The sequence below is a fragment of the Odocoileus virginianus genome, chromosome X, assembly GCF_023699985.2.
Source record: "Odocoileus virginianus isolate 20LAN1187 ecotype Illinois chromosome X, Ovbor_1.2, whole genome shotgun sequence".
In the NCBI taxonomy this organism is placed as follows: Eukaryota; Metazoa; Chordata; class Mammalia; order Artiodactyla; family Cervidae; genus Odocoileus; species Odocoileus virginianus.
In genome coordinates, this window is record NC_069708.1 from 28,150,662 (window position 1) to 28,166,229 (window position 15,568).

At 41.0% G+C, this 15,568-nt stretch overlaps 1 non-coding gene and 1 pseudogene across 1 annotated transcript; one reads left to right on the forward strand and one right to left on the reverse strand.

Moving 5' to 3' along the window:
- Positions 1-4,175: 4,175 nt before the first annotated feature.
- LOC110130783 (heterogeneous nuclear ribonucleoprotein F-like) lies at positions 4,176-5,842 on the forward strand (annotated as a pseudogene).
- Positions 5,843-9,622: 3,780 nt separating this feature from the next.
- On the reverse strand, positions 9,623-9,695 carry TRNAC-ACA (transfer RNA cysteine (anticodon ACA)). The gene has a single exon. It is a non-coding gene; the product is annotated as a tRNA-Cys (tRNA).
- Positions 9,696-15,568: the final 5,873 nt, after the last annotated feature.

Consider the following 15,568-nt stretch of genomic DNA (forward strand, 5'->3'; position numbering starts at 1 on the left):
CAATGAAATTGTGTCAATACCCACCTCCCCCCCCCAAAAAAAAACAGAAAACACCAGATTCAGATGAGTTCACTGATGAATTCACCCAAACATTTAAGGAAGAAATTATACCAATTCTCTACAATCTCTTTTAGAGGATAGAAGGAAAAGGATTACTTCCTAACCCATTCTATGAGGCCAGCACTACTTTAATACTAAAACCAGAAAAAGACATTTCTAGAAAAGAAAACTACAAACAAATATCTCTCATGAACATAGATGCAAAAATCCTCAATGAAATATTAGCAAACCAACTTCAGCAATATATAAAAAGAATTATACAGCATGACCAATTAAGATTTATCCCAGGTATGCAAGACGGGTACAACATTCAAAACTCAAGTAATGCAGTCAATCACATCAATAAGTTAAAAAAGAAAAATTGCACAATCATATACCAATAGATGCAGAAAAAGATTTGATTAAAATCCAACACTGATTCATGATAAAAAAAAAAACCTCTCAATAAATTCCTCAGTAAATTCTTAGGAATAGAGGCAAACTTCCACCACTTGATAATTAATACCAAAATACCTACAACTAACATCATACTTAATGATAAGAAACTTGAAGCTTCCCCACCAAGATTAGGAACAAGGTAAGGATGTCCCCTTTCATCACTCCTTTTCAACACTGTACTGGCAGTTCTAGCTAATGCAATAAAACAAAAAAAAGAGAAGAAAAGTTATACAGATTGGGAAGAAAGAAATAAAACTACCTTTGTTTGCAAATGACATAATATGTAGAAAATCCAAAAGAATCAACAACAACAACAAAAACTCCTGGAACCAATAAGCAATTATAGCAAGGTTAATATACAAAAGTCAGTTGCGGACTTCCCTTGTGGCTTAGTGGATAAGAACCTGCCTGCCAATTCAGGGCACAAAGTTTCAGTCCCTGGTCTGGGGAGATTCCACATGCCATGGAGCAACTAAACCCATGTGCCACAACTAGTGAAGCCCTTGAGCTGCAACCACTGAAGCCCACGTGTCTAGAGCCTGTGCTCCACAACAAGAGAAGTCACTGCAATGAGAAGCCTGTGCACTGCAATGAAGAGTAGCCCATGCTTGCCACAAATAGAAAAAGGTCATGCAAAGCGATGAAGACCCAGCAGTCAAAAACTAAATAAATAAATTTAAAAAGTCAGTCATGTTCCTAAATACCAGTAATGAATACTTGAAAAATAGAAATTGAAGACACAGTATCATTTATATTAGCACCCTCAAAAATAAAATACTTTGATATAAATCTAAAAAAATGTGTAAGATATACATAAGGAAAATTCCAAGACTATGAAGAACAAAAGTGAATAAGAACTAAGTAAATGTAAGGACTTCCCTGGTGGTCCAGTGGCTAAGACTACACGCTCCCAATGCAGGGTGCCTGAGTTCGATCCCTGCTTAGGGAATTAGATCTCACATGCCTCAACTAAGAGTTTGTGTGTGCAACTAAAGATCCCACATGCCACAACTAAAAAGATCCCACATACCACAACAAAGATTGAAGATCCTACATGTGGCAACTCAGACCTGGTGCAGTCAAGTAAATAAATAAATAAATATATATATTTTTTAAGTTTGTTATTTAAATAAATAAATAAATGGAGAAATGCTCCATGTTCGTGGAGCAGAAGACTCAATATTGTCAAGATGTCAATTCTTCCCACTTGATGTATATATTCAAAGAAATCCCAATCAAAATCCCAGCAAGTTATTTTATGGATATCAGCAAATTGATTCTAAAGTTTACATGAAGAGGCAAAAGACCCAGAATAGCCAATACAATACTGAAGGAGAAGAACAAAATTGGAGGACTGACACTGTCCAATGTCAAGACTTACTGTAAAGCTACAGCAATCAAGACATTGTGGTTTTGGTGAACAAATAGACAAAAAGGTCAATGGAACAGAATATAAAGCCCAGAAATTGATCCGCATAAATAAAGCCAACTGATCTTTGACAAAGCAGCAAAGGCAATACAATGGAGTAAAGATAGTGCTTTCAACAAGCGTTGGAACAACTGGACATCTATATCCAAAAAATGGATATAGGGACTTCCCCAGCGGTCCAGTGGCTAAGACTCCACACTTTCATTACAAGACGTATGGGTTCCCCTGATTGGGGAACTAAGATCCCTTAAGCCATGCTGTGTGGCCAAAAAATAAAAAAAGGAAATTCTTAGGAAATAACATAGACAAAAAACCTAGATGACTTTGGATATGACACTGACTTTAAAAAAAATAATTTTATTGATTTATTTTGGCTGTTCTGAGTCTTCACTGAGATGTGGGCTTTTCTCTAGTTGCAAGGAGTGGGGGCTACTCTTTGTTTCAGTGCACAGGCTTCTCATTATGGTGGCTTTGCTTGTTGTGGAGCATGGGCTGTAGGGCGCTCAGGCTTCAGTAGTTGCATCACGTGGGCTCAGCAGTTTTGGTTCCCAGGCTCTAGAGTACAGGCTCAGTAGTTGTGGCACACCAGCTTATTTGCCCCAAGGCATGTGGGATCCTCCCAGACTAGGGATCAAACCCACGTCTCCTGCATTAGCAGGTGAATTCTTTACCACTGAGAAACCAGGGAAGCCCAGCAATGACTTTATAATACCAAAGGCACAATCCATGAAAGAAAGAACTGACAAGCTTAAGATTAAAATGAAAAATTTCTAATCTGTGAAATAATGTCAAGAGAATGAGAACACAAGCTACAGACTAGGAGAAAATATTTGCCAAAGACACATCTGATAAAGGGCTGTTATTCAAAATATGCAAAAAAAAAAAAGGAAACCTCTTAAAACTCAATGGTGAGGAAACAAACAACCCAATTTTAAAATGGGCCAAAGACCTTAACAAACAGCTCATCAAAGAAGATAACCAAATGGCAAATAAACATACAAAAATATACTCTACATGTATGCCATCAGGGAAATGCAAATTAAAACAATGAGATACCACTACACACTTATTAGAATGCCCCAAAGCTGAACACTAACAGTACCAAATGCTGGTGAGGATATGAAACAACAGGAACTCTCATTCATTGCTGGTGGACATGCAAAATGGAAGACACTTTGGAAGACAGTCCTGTGGTGTCTTACAAAACTAAACATACTCTTACCATATGACCCAGCAATTGAATTCCTTGGTATTTATTCAAAAGAGTTGAAAAATTAAGTCTACTCAAAAACCTGCAATGAGATGTTCATTACAGCTTTATTCATAATCGGTGCAACTTGGAAGCAACCAAGATGTCCTTCATTAGGTGAATGGATAAATAAAATGTGGTATATTTAAACAATAGAATATTATTCATTGCTAAAAAAGGATGCGTGATCAAGCCATATAAAGACATGGAAGAACCTTAAATGCATAGGGCTTCCCCTCTGGCTCAGTAGTAAAAAATCTGCTTGCAATGCAGATCCCTGGGTTAGGAAGATCCCCTGGAGGAGGAAATGGCAACCCACCCCAGTATTCTTGCTGGGAAAATCCCATGGACTGAAGGGCCTGGTGGGCTACAGTCCGTACGGTCACAAAGAGTCCGACACAACTGAGCAACTGAGTATATATGCACTCACACACAAGTGAAAGAAGCTAATTGGAAAGGGCTACATACTTAAAATTTCAATGTAAAACATTCCGGAAAAGACAAAACTTTGGAGACTGTGAAAAAATTAATGCTTGCCAGGGACTGGACTTGGTGGAGAGATGAATAGGCAGAGTACAGAGGATTTTAATGGCAGTGAAACTACTCTGTATGATACTATAATGGTGGATATATATCATTATGCATTTGCCCAAATACATAGAATATACAACACCAAGGGGAATCCTAAGGTAAACTATATATGAAGATATATTCATCTACTGACCTTGCACAGATTCCAGGAGAGGAGTGTGGGAGTTTGCAAAGAAATGGATGTTTACATTGGGAATAGCTGGAATGAGCTGGAGGGGTGGAGATGGGAAGGAACCATCAAAACCTGAAACAGAGCTCTAGGAGTCATCAACAAACAATGGTACTTGAAAGCAAGAGAGTCAAGTAAATCACTCAGCAAGAGTCTTGGAGTAAGAAGACACTGAGGAGGACGTGGGACTGCGCTGTGTCTTGTTGGAGAAGCAAGATGATTCGTTACCTACCTGGAGTGTCTTTGGCTGTGGGCATCCCCCACTGTTCTTTAAGTTTTTGCTTTCTTTTCAGCCACACAAAGCTGCACCCAAGCTTGTTTGACGTCTGCTCTGTCAAGTGTCCATGATGTTGGGCCCTGAGAGAGGTGAAGGCTTTGTGGTCAAGCTCTGTGGCCTGCCCTGGTCCTGCTGTGTTGAGGATGTGCAGAATTTCCTCTCTGATTGCATGATCCATGATGGGGTCACAGATGTTCATTTTATCTACAGTACAGAAGGCAGGCAGAGTGGTGAGGCTTTTGTTGAACTCAAATCAGAAGATGATATAAAAATGGCCCTTAAAAAATACAGGGAAAGCATGGGACATTTGTACATTGAAGTGTTCAAGTCCCACAGAACCGAGATGGATTGGGTGTTGAAGCACAGTGGTCCAAACAGTGGTGACACTGCCAGTGATGGTTTTGTTCGACTTCAAGGACTCCCGTTTGAATGCACCAAGGAAGAGATCATTCAGTTCTTCTCAGGGTTGGAAATCATGCCAAACGGGATCATATTGCCTGTGGATCCTGAGGGCAAGACTACAGGGGAAGCCTTTGTGCAGTTTGCTTCACAGGAGTTAGCAGAGAAGGCTCTAGGGAAGCACAAGGAGAGAATAGGGCACAGGTATATTGAGATGTTCAATAGCAGTCAGGAAGAAGTTAGGTCATACTCGGATCCCTCACTGAAGTTCATGTCAGTGCAGCGGCCGGGGCCCTATGACCACCCTGGCACAGCCAGGGGGTATACTGGAATCATCAAGCAGGCAGGCCTGGAGAGGATGAGGTCTGGTGCCTACAGTTCAGGCTATGGGGGTTATGAGGAGTACAGCAGCCTCAGTGATGGCTAGAGCTTCGCCTCCGACCTGTTTGGGAGACCTCAATTACTGTCTCTCTGGGATATACGACCACAGCTATAGAGATGGTGAGTTCACTGTCCAGAGCACCACTGGACACTGCGTCCATATGAGAGGGCTGCCCTATAAAGTCACAGAGAATGACATTTACAACTTCTTCTCCCAACTCAACCCTGTGAGAGTCCACATTGAGATTGGCCCTGATGGAAGAGTGACTGGTGAAGCTGATGTTGAGTTTGCCACTCATAAAGAAGCCGTGGCAGCCATGTCCAAAGACAGGGCAAACATGCAACATAGATACATAGAACTTTTCTTGAATTCCACAACAGGGGCCAGCAATGGGGCATATAGCAGTCAGATGATGCAAGGCATGGGGTGTCAACCCAGTCCACTTACAGTGGTCTTGAGAGCCAGTCTGTGAGTGGCTATTATGGGGCTGGCTATGGTGGCCAGAACAGCATGGGTAGATATGACTAGTTTTGTAGTAGCTTTTGAGCTATTTCAGTCAAATTTTCACAGGCAGCCAACAAGCAGTGAAAAACAGTTATTACTCTAGAGGAAGCTAGGGGACCCATTTTGCACCATGAGTTTGTGAAATCTGGATTAAAAAATTACCTCTTAAGTGTTTTCTTATTCAAACTTTCTTCTAGCAAGTGATATTGAGTAAAATAAAACTATTTTCAGCTTTTGTTGATTAACATTTTGGTAGTGTACTTCTGGAGTGATGTTATCTGAGTTAAAGTAGCTTTAAGTATGTTAAATGTGGATCTTTTACAGCACATCATTGTGAACACATTGGGGAGGCATGCTTTTTTTTGGAAAACTCAAGGTGCTAGATTCCTAATTCAAAGAGGACATTTCTCATGTTTGTTCATTCTAGCTAATTTTCATTTAAAATCTCTTAGGTTAAGTTTAAGCTTTTTATAAGTTAGTTTTGAAAATTGAGACACATTACTAATACTGTAGGAATTGGTGAGGCCTTGACTTAAAAACTTTCTTTGTACTGTGATTTCCTTTCGGGTGTATTTTGCTAAGTGAAATTTGTTAAATTTTTTTGTTAACTCAACTTTTTTCTTAAAAAGACTTTTTCATAAACACACACACACACACACACACAAGAAGACTCTGAGGCTAGACTTCTGGGAACATCTACAGAGGAGCCCGAGGAGGACAATACAGACAAAAATCATGAGCACGATATAATGGAAACCAAAGAAGGAGTAATTTTCTAGAAATGAGATTTGTTCTTAGCATCACACACTACTGAGAAGTTCCCTCTGAAGTTTGTCTGCAGCTTTTCTAATATGGAAACCACTTATCAGCATAATGAAAGCTGATGGTTGGGGCAGAGACCAGAATGCAGACTGAACTATGATGTGAAGATGTCAGTGTTAACTATTTTTTCTGAAAATCGGAATCTGGGTAGTTCTTTTCACAATAGCAACACTAGTTGTGTGTGTGCTAAGTCGCTTCAGTCGTGTCAGTGCTTACTCAGTCGTATCAGTCATGTCTGACTCTTTGTGACCCTATGAACTGTGGCCTATCAGGCTCCTCTGTCCATGGGATTCTCCAGGCAAGAACACTGGAGTGGGCTGCCATGCCCTCCTCCAGGGGATCTTCCTAACCCAAGGATCAAACACAGGTCTCCTGAATTGCAGGCAGATTATTTATTGCTGAGCCACCAAGGAAGCCCACAATACCAGTTACCATATGTTCAATAACAAATATATAGAAGGTGAGTATTACAATTTCTTTCAACTCAGGAGAACATATTATTGGGTGCCTTGGCTGTTGGGGATATGAAGAAGATCAAGGTGAGGTCACTGTCCCCAAGGTGCTTATAACACAATAGGAGACAAAGAGGTCTGGGGGCATAGATGAGGGAAGCATAATTTCTATCAGAAGGGGTTGGGAATCTGAGAAATCCTGACAGAGGAAATGACATTAGAGCTGGGATTTGGAAGATGAGTGGAAATTCTCCTGGTGGAGGGTGGAGAGGGCATTCTAGGTAGAGGGACACAAAGGCAAAAGCTTGTAGACAGAAATGTCTCTGCCATGTTTGGGGATGACTTGTGGCTCAGTGCAGATAAAGGGCATGTTAGTGAGTTTGGACTTTAATAGAGATAATGGGAAGCTTCCAGAGTTATTTTAAGCTAGATCAGTCACATGTCCAGAATTGAAAGAGTCCAATTGCAAGTGGGAAGACACACTGAGAGAATTCCATAACTTTCTGAGTAAGAGAGGATGAGCACCTGTTCTAAGAGGGTGGCAAAATATTGGAGGAGAATGAAACAAACAGCAAATCAAGGCATTTGAGCTAATTTAGGAAATAAAGATGATGACTTGGTGATTGATCATAGTGAAATTATTAATCTCTCGAGCTCTGTAATCAGGAAGAATTCTAGTTCTGCAACATTCCATTTGTGTGCTCTTAGAAACATTATTGGGCTTCCCAGGTGGTGCTAGTGGTAAAGAATCCTCCTCCCATGCGGGAGGCTCAAGAGACTTGGGTTTGATCCCTGAGTCAGGAAGATCCCCTAGAGGAGGGCATGGCAACCCACTCCAGTATTCTTGCCTGGAGAATCCCATGGACAGAGGAGCCTCATGGGCTACAGTCCATAGGGCGCAAAGAATCAGACATGACTGAGCAAGCACAGACACATTATTAAATATTTCTGAGCCTTGGTTTCCTCATCTGCATAATAAGGATAATAAAATGCCTACTGTATAGGACAAAACAAGATTAAGTACTAAATAAATGTTAACGATTATGTTTAATATTATTATTTTTACTGCCAGCTAAATTGCAGTGACTTATGGAAATGCCCAATAGGCAATTAGAAATGTGAATTGAAGTGCGAAAGGAAAATATGGACCAGAGATTTTTGATTTACCTAACTACCTTGGAGAGTGGTTGCACTGCTGTGAAGGGCAGAGATGGAAATTTACAGAATATTTGCGCTTAGAAGTGGTAAGAGAAAGTGTACAGAAAAGTAGTGGTGTGTGTGAGAGAGAAGTCTTACCTTTGAGAGGATCGTTTTAAACTGCTAAATGCAGTGGCTTCATCTAAATCCTTAATTCCTGACACTCTGCACCATTAGATGCAAGTGACCTCTTCAAACCTTCTTTTAGAAACTCTCTTCTTCAGTTTCCATGGCATTCGGTTCTCTTCTATCTTCTCTGATTATGCATAGAACGTCTCAGCCTTATCACTTACTTGTGCCAACTCCTTCATTTTACAAATGAGGAGACAAAAGAGACATAAAATGGAAGTAGTTTGTTCAAGGTTCACTGTCAATTGTTCCTTCCTTGTCTTTATTTCCACTCTTTTCTCACTTCCCACAGTTCTTTGCTCTTTGCCCTCCTATACTCACTTTCTCTTTCTAAAAACTCATCTTTTTGCACAGTTTCTAGGATTGCTTTTAGGTTTTTTGATTGCCAGCTTGAAATCTCCCATCCTTGCCTCTCTCCAGAGCTGCTATCTCACCTTTTCAATAGTTAGTCAGATGTTCCACCAACACCTCATACTTAGCATGTCTGAAATGTCATCTTTCCCTACAAGGCTAGCTTCCCTCTGACTCCATTACCATATCAATGCTGCCTTCATTCTCTGAGTCAGCTACTGCTACTGCTAAGTTGCTTCAGTCGTATTTGACTCTGTGCGACCCCATAGACGGCAGCCCACCAGACTCTGCTGTCCCTGGGATTTTCCAGGCAAGAACACTGGAGTGGGTTGCCATTTCCTTCTCCAATGCATGAAAGTGAAAAGTGAAAGTGAAGTCGCCCAGTCATGTCCGACTCTTCGCAACCCCATGACTGCAGCTCACCAGGCTCCTCCGTCCATGGGATTTTCCAGGCAAGAGTACTGGAGTGGGTTGCCATTGCCTTCTCCTTATCAAATCTGGTCAATTTGTCCTATATAAATGTCCATGTAGTGCAGGAGTTAAGCACACTGCCTGTAGGGACAAGACTGCCTGGGACCAAATAACGGTTCTGTGATATTGGACAAGTGAATTATTTTGAACCAGAGGCCATTAGAGCTGGAAGAGAACTTAAAGATAATTATTTCCCAAAGCTTCACGTTTTTCAGAAAAGAAATCTGAATCCCTGAAAGGTAAATCCTCACAGTCTGTAAATATGAGTCAGGACTGGAACCCAGGACTACTGGAACTCCAAGTCAATGTGCTTTGTCCTGCACCATTGGTGCAGGTCCTGCTGTCTTATTGGACTTGTCACCGCTGCCACCTCCCAAGACTGAATATTTATAACTTTGTGCCTGGATTATTGACACAGCCTTCTACCTACTCTTGCAACCTTTCCTTTACCCCATCCCCAGTTCATCCTGTCAAGTTAATCTCCCTAAAGCTTCATTTCCATCTTGTAATTCCCCTCATTGAAAAGCTTTTGGTGGTTCCTCCTCGCCTACCATATAAAATTCAAATGTCCGAAAGTGAAGTCGCTCAGTCGTGTCAGACTCTTTGTGACCCCATGGATTGTAGCCTACCAGGCTCCTCTGTCCATGGGATTTTCCAGGCAAGAATACTGGAATGGGTTGCCATTTCCTTCTCTAGAGGATCTTCCCAACCCAGGGATTGAACCCGGGTCTCCTGCATTGTAGGCAGACGCTTTTACCATCTGAGCCACCAGGGAAGTCTCAAATGTCCGAGCTCGGTATCAAAACTCCTCCAAAATGTGCTGCCAGCCCACCTTTCCATGCTTCATTACCCATACTGCCCTTTTATACTTCATGACCCAGCTGTGCCCAAAACTCTGTGTTCTTTGAACAGCTCATGCACTTTCATGCCCTACTGCCTTTTTTACATAGTGTTCTCTCTTGTCTTACTTTGATTTTCTTCCTGTCAAATTCTTATTCATTTTTCAGGGCCCAACTAAATGTCCTAGTGCATGAATACTTTTCAGATTCCCCCAGTCAGAATTAATCTTTATGATAACGTATGTGACAGGAATTGACAACATAGCTGAGTGTTTAGTGAGTTCCTGTCTCCCTTTTTTTTTTTACCTGTGTTCCCACAGCATATTGCTTATACTTCTTTTTAACACTTATTTCACTTACCTTGTATTTAAGCTGATTATTTAACCAACAAATGAGACCTTGTCTCATTTATCTTTGCATCCTCCATGGCCCCAAGAGAGTTCCTGGCACACAATGGGTACTTAACAGATATTTATTGAAAGGAAAGGAAAGGAGAAGAAAACTGTGGAGCCAAGTCTTGAGATATCCTTTCATTAGTAAGTAAGCAAGACCAACTCCTGTTGCTGAACATGGAGTGACATGTTGAGAGAAGAAAAATCTGGGAAACCCTATCGGCCGATCTTCAACAAAGTGCTCAGGAAGCCTTGGTTCAACCTGACAGTTTGCTTGAGGGTGATAAGGTAGGAGAGGTGAGACAACTCAGATAAAATTCTTATCCACACATTCTTGAGCCTCTTTTTTGGGGGGGGGTGGGGGTGGGGGGATGGGGGTAGGCAAGAATACCATTACCTTCTCCAGGAGATCTTCCTGAGCCAGGGATCAAACCCAGATCTCCCGCACTGTAGGTGGAACGCTTTACCGCCTGAGCTACCAGGGAAGTCCCACATATTCTTTAAAATAAGCTGAGATCAATGCAGGTCCATTGTTCCTTGCCAGCTGGTTTACAAATAGCTAGAGAGAGCAGTGACCGGTCCTAAAGAGGGGAGAAGGTAGAAGTAGAACACCTTTGTAGCCATTTGCAAAGGGAAGTTACCATGATCCATGAGTTAATCTTTCCCTGGAAAAGGATTCTTTCTGTCAATTGAAGTATAGTTGATATATAATGTTGTGTTAATTACTATTGTACAGCAAAGTGACTCAGATATATATATATATATATATATATATATATATTCTTTTTATATTATTTTCCTTTAAGGTTTATCATAGGATATTGAATATAGTTCTCTGTGCTGTAGAATTTATCCATTCTGTATATAAAAACTTACATCTGCTAACCCCAATCTCTCACTCCATCCCTCCCCCAGTCCCCTCCCCCTTGGCAATCACCAGTCTGTTCTCTACGTCTGTGATTCTGTTTCTGTCTCATAAATATGTTCGTTTGTGTCATATTTCAGATCCCACACATATGTAATATCATGGTATTTATCTTTCTCTTTTTGACTTCAGTTCAGTTCAGTCACTCAGTCATGTTGGACTCTTTGCAACCCCAAGGACTGCAACACACCAGGCCTCCCTGTCCATCACCAACTCCCGGAGTTTACTCAAACTCATGTCTACTGAGTTGGTGATGCCATCCAACCATCTCATCCTCTGTCATCCTCTTCTCCTCCCACCTTCAATCTTTCTCATGATCAGGGTCTTTTCAAATCGGTGAGTTCTTCGCATCAGGTGGCCAAAGTATTGGAGTTTCAGCTTCAGCATCAGTCCTTCCAAATATTCAGGACTGATTTCCTTTAGGATGGACTGGTTGAATCTCCTTGCTGTTCAAGGGACTCTCAAGAGTCTTCTCCAACACCACAGTTCAAAAGCATCCTTTCTTCAGTGCTCAGCTTTCTTTATAGTCCAACTCTCACATCCATACATGACTACTGGAAAAACCATAGCTTTGACTAGATGGACCTTTGTTGGCAAAGTAATATCTCTGCTTTTTAATATGCTGTCTAGGTTGGTCATAACTTTTCTTCCAAGGAGTAAGCATCTTTTAATTTCATGGCTGCAGTCCCCATCTGCAGTGATTTTGAAGCCCCAAAAAATTAAGTCTGCCACTGTTTCCACTGTTTCCCCATCTATTTGCCATGAAGTGATGGGACCAGATGCCATGATCTTAGTTTTCTGAATGTTGAGTTTTAAGCCAACTTTTTCACTCTCCTCTTTCACTTTCATCAAGAGGCTCTTTAGTTCTCCTTTGCTTTCTGCCATAAGGGTGGTGTCATCGCATATCTGAGGTTATTGATGTTTCTCCCAGCAATCTTGATTCCAGCTTGTGCTTCATCCAGCCCAGCGTTTCTCATGATGCACTCTGCATATAAGTTAAATAAGCACGGTGACGATATACAGCCTTGACGTACTCCTTTCCCGATTTGAAACCAGTCTGTTGTTCCATGTCTATTTCTAACTGTTGCTTCGTGACCTGCAGACAGATTTCTCAGGAGGTAGGTCAGGTGGTCTGGTATTCCCATCTCTTGAAGAATTTTCCACACTTAGTATGATAATCTCTAGTTGCAGCCATTTTGTTGAAAATGGCATTATTTCATTCTTTTTTATGGCTGTGTAGTATGGAAAAGGATTCTTGATCAAGCTCCTTGGATCACTTCCCTTGGAAGAGTGGGTGATTGTGAGGGGTAATGCAGGCCAGGTCGGTAGGCATGTGTGACAGTCCTTCATGGTCTCTCAGTAGCACTGGACACAGCTTTCAGCTAAGGCCTCTGTGCAGATCATCCTAATTCTGGAGTAATGGCAAGATAAAAGATGACTTGCATTCTCATTTTGGCCGGACCTTGTGGCTTGTGGGATCTTAGTTCCCAGACCAGGGGTTGAACTCAGGCCCTCAGCAGTGAGAATACAGAGTCCTAATCACTGAACCTCTGGGGAACTTCCTGCATTCTCATGTTGACAGTTTAAGGACAGGTTGAAAACCTCAAGTTCATTTCTTTGTTGGCTACCTCCATCATTATCAATTGTCATTCATCAAAATTTTTCTAAGCACCTACTACATGTCAGGTACATGGGTACTGATGCAGATATGAATGGAATGTGCCCTTAAAAAATTGTTATTCTAGGAAATTCCCTGATAGACCATTGGTTAAAACTCCACACTCCCAGTATAGGGGGCATGGATTTGATGCCTGGTCAGGAACTATATCCGACAAGTCTCAACTAAGACCCAGCACAGTCAAATAATTTTTTAAAGTATTATCCTAATAGAGGAGACACATAAGTAAACAGACAATATGGTGGACTCTGATAAGTGCTGTTGCAGAGATATACAGCAAAGAGGAGAAACTGAGGGAGAGAGAAAGTGGATGGAACAAAACCTTAACTCCTGAATTTAGCATAAAAGGCCACTGGCTACCTCTCTCCACTCCTCAGCCTTTGTATGTGAAGAGCAGACTATCTGAGCTGAGTTTTAAGGAATGGAGAGTTGGCAAAGAAATGAGGAAGAGGTATTATAGGCAGATTTTATCCTAAAGGCAATGAGGAACCAATGGAGAATTTGAAGCCAGGAAGGGGTATGATCAGATATATATTTTAGAAAGACCACTCTGAGGAAAGTTTGGAGAATGGATTGGAAGAGGCCAGGAATGGAGGAAGGGAGACAGGAAACTGGTTTACTAACCCAATTGTAAAATTATTGCAGTCTATACTAGGGCAGTGGAAGTAGAAAAGAAAGAAAGAAAAGGAGCTGAAAGATATGAGGAAGCAAAACCTACAGGGTTTAGTTGTTTATCAAATACAGAGTTATAGGAGGCTGAGCAAGGGGAGGAAACTAGTACTGAGTCCGCAGATTCCCAACTTGAGCAATTGGGTGGATATGAGACCATTCAGTGGGTTAAGGGAACACTGGAGGGGCAGCAGATTTGGGAGCAGAAGAGATGAGATGGGCATCATATACATATTTGGAGACCAGGAGTGAGGTTTGGCCTGAAGATGCAGATTTGAATCTATCTGTAGTTGAAGCCATGGGTTAGATGAACCTACTCAGGGAGAGCCTGAAAAATGACAGAAACAGAGGGACTAGACCTCTGAGGAACATCAACATTTAAGGGGCAGAGTAAAAGAAAAGCATGGAGCAATCAGAGAGACAAGAGAGACATCAGTAGAGAAAAGTGTAAGAAAATTCAAAAAAGACTCTGTAGCCATTAAAAAATACGCTTTAGAAAAATATCTAGAGACATCTTTGTTGTTGTTCAGTAGTTAAGTTGAGTTCAACTCTTTGTGACCCCATGGGCTGCAGCACACCGGGCTCCCTTGTCCTTTACCATCTCCCAGAGCTTGCTCAAATTCATGTCCATTGAGTCAGTGATGCCACCCAACCATATCATCCTCTGTTCTCCCTCTTCTCCTTTTGCCTTCAATCTTTCCCAGCATCAGGGTCTTTTCCAATGAGTTGGCTCTTCTCATCGGGTGGCCAAAGTTTTGGAGCTTCAGCTTCAGCATCAGTTCTTCCAATGAATATTCAGAGTTGATTTAGGATTGACTGGTTTGATCTCCCTATAGTCCAAGGGATTCTCAAGAGTCTTCTCCAACACCACAATTCAAAAGCATCAATTCTTCTGCACCCAGCCTTCTTTGTGGTCCAACTCTCACATCTGTACATGACTACTGGAAAAACCATAGCTTTGACTAGACGGACCTTTGTTGGCAAAGTAATGTCTCTGCTTTTTAATAAGCTGTCTAGGTTGGTCATAACTTCCTTTCCAAGAGGCAAGCAACATCTTTAAATAGTCATGATATAATAGCAAGTGAAAGAGAATATAGAACAGTATGCACTGCTGAGAACAGACTGATGATTGCCAGAGGTGGGGGTGAAAGATGGGTCAAAGTGTGAAGGGAATCAAAGGGTATGCACTTGCAGTTACAAAATGAATAAGTCATAGGGGTATAATGAGCAGCATGGTAAGTGTAGAAATAGTACTGTATTGTATATTTGAAAGTTGTTAAGAGTAGATCTTAAAAATTCTCATCACAAGAAAAAAATTCTGTGTGGTGATGGATGTTAACTAGAGTGACTGTAGTGATCATTCCACAATGTATACAAATATTGAATCATTATTCTGTACACCTAGAGTTAATATAATGTTATATGTCAATTATATCTCAATAAAAATAATATGTAGTATAAGATGACAACTTAGAATAAAAGTATAAGTATATATTTTAATTGAAAAATGACTGTAAGATTTCACACCTTGCAGTAATGGTTATCTCTGGATGGTGATGCTACACATTATTTTTATTATTATTCTATGAATTGTTTTGGTATTTTCCAGTTTTCCATAAGGAACATACATTGCTTGTGTAACAGCAAACATAAAGATTAATATAAAAGGGAGGGACATCTCTGGAAGTCCAGTGGTTAAAACTCTGCACTCCCAATACAGGAAGCATGGGTTTAATCCCTGGTTGGGGAACTAAGATCCCACATGCCACAGGATGAGGCTATATATTTTTATATGGAAAAATCAAAGAAGAAAGTTTAGAGAAGGTGGGAGTGGTCAAGTGAATCCAACATCTCAGAGTCAGTAAGACTAGTTCTGAGGGATGTCCATTGGATTTAGCAGCAAAGTGACCTTGGTGAAAACTATTTCAATGGAGTAGGGAGCAGGTACAGAAGCCGGATTGGAGTGGAACTGAAGAGTGAATACCAGATGAAGTATAGATGGCAAGTATAGACATATCATTCAAAAAATGTGGTTAAGAAGGAAAACAGATAGGGTAGAGACCCAGTCTCAGATACCATTCAGTTTAAGATTCTCACACTTATGTGTGGTGGCTTTGAGTGCCCTGAAGAGAGGTTAAGTTTTGA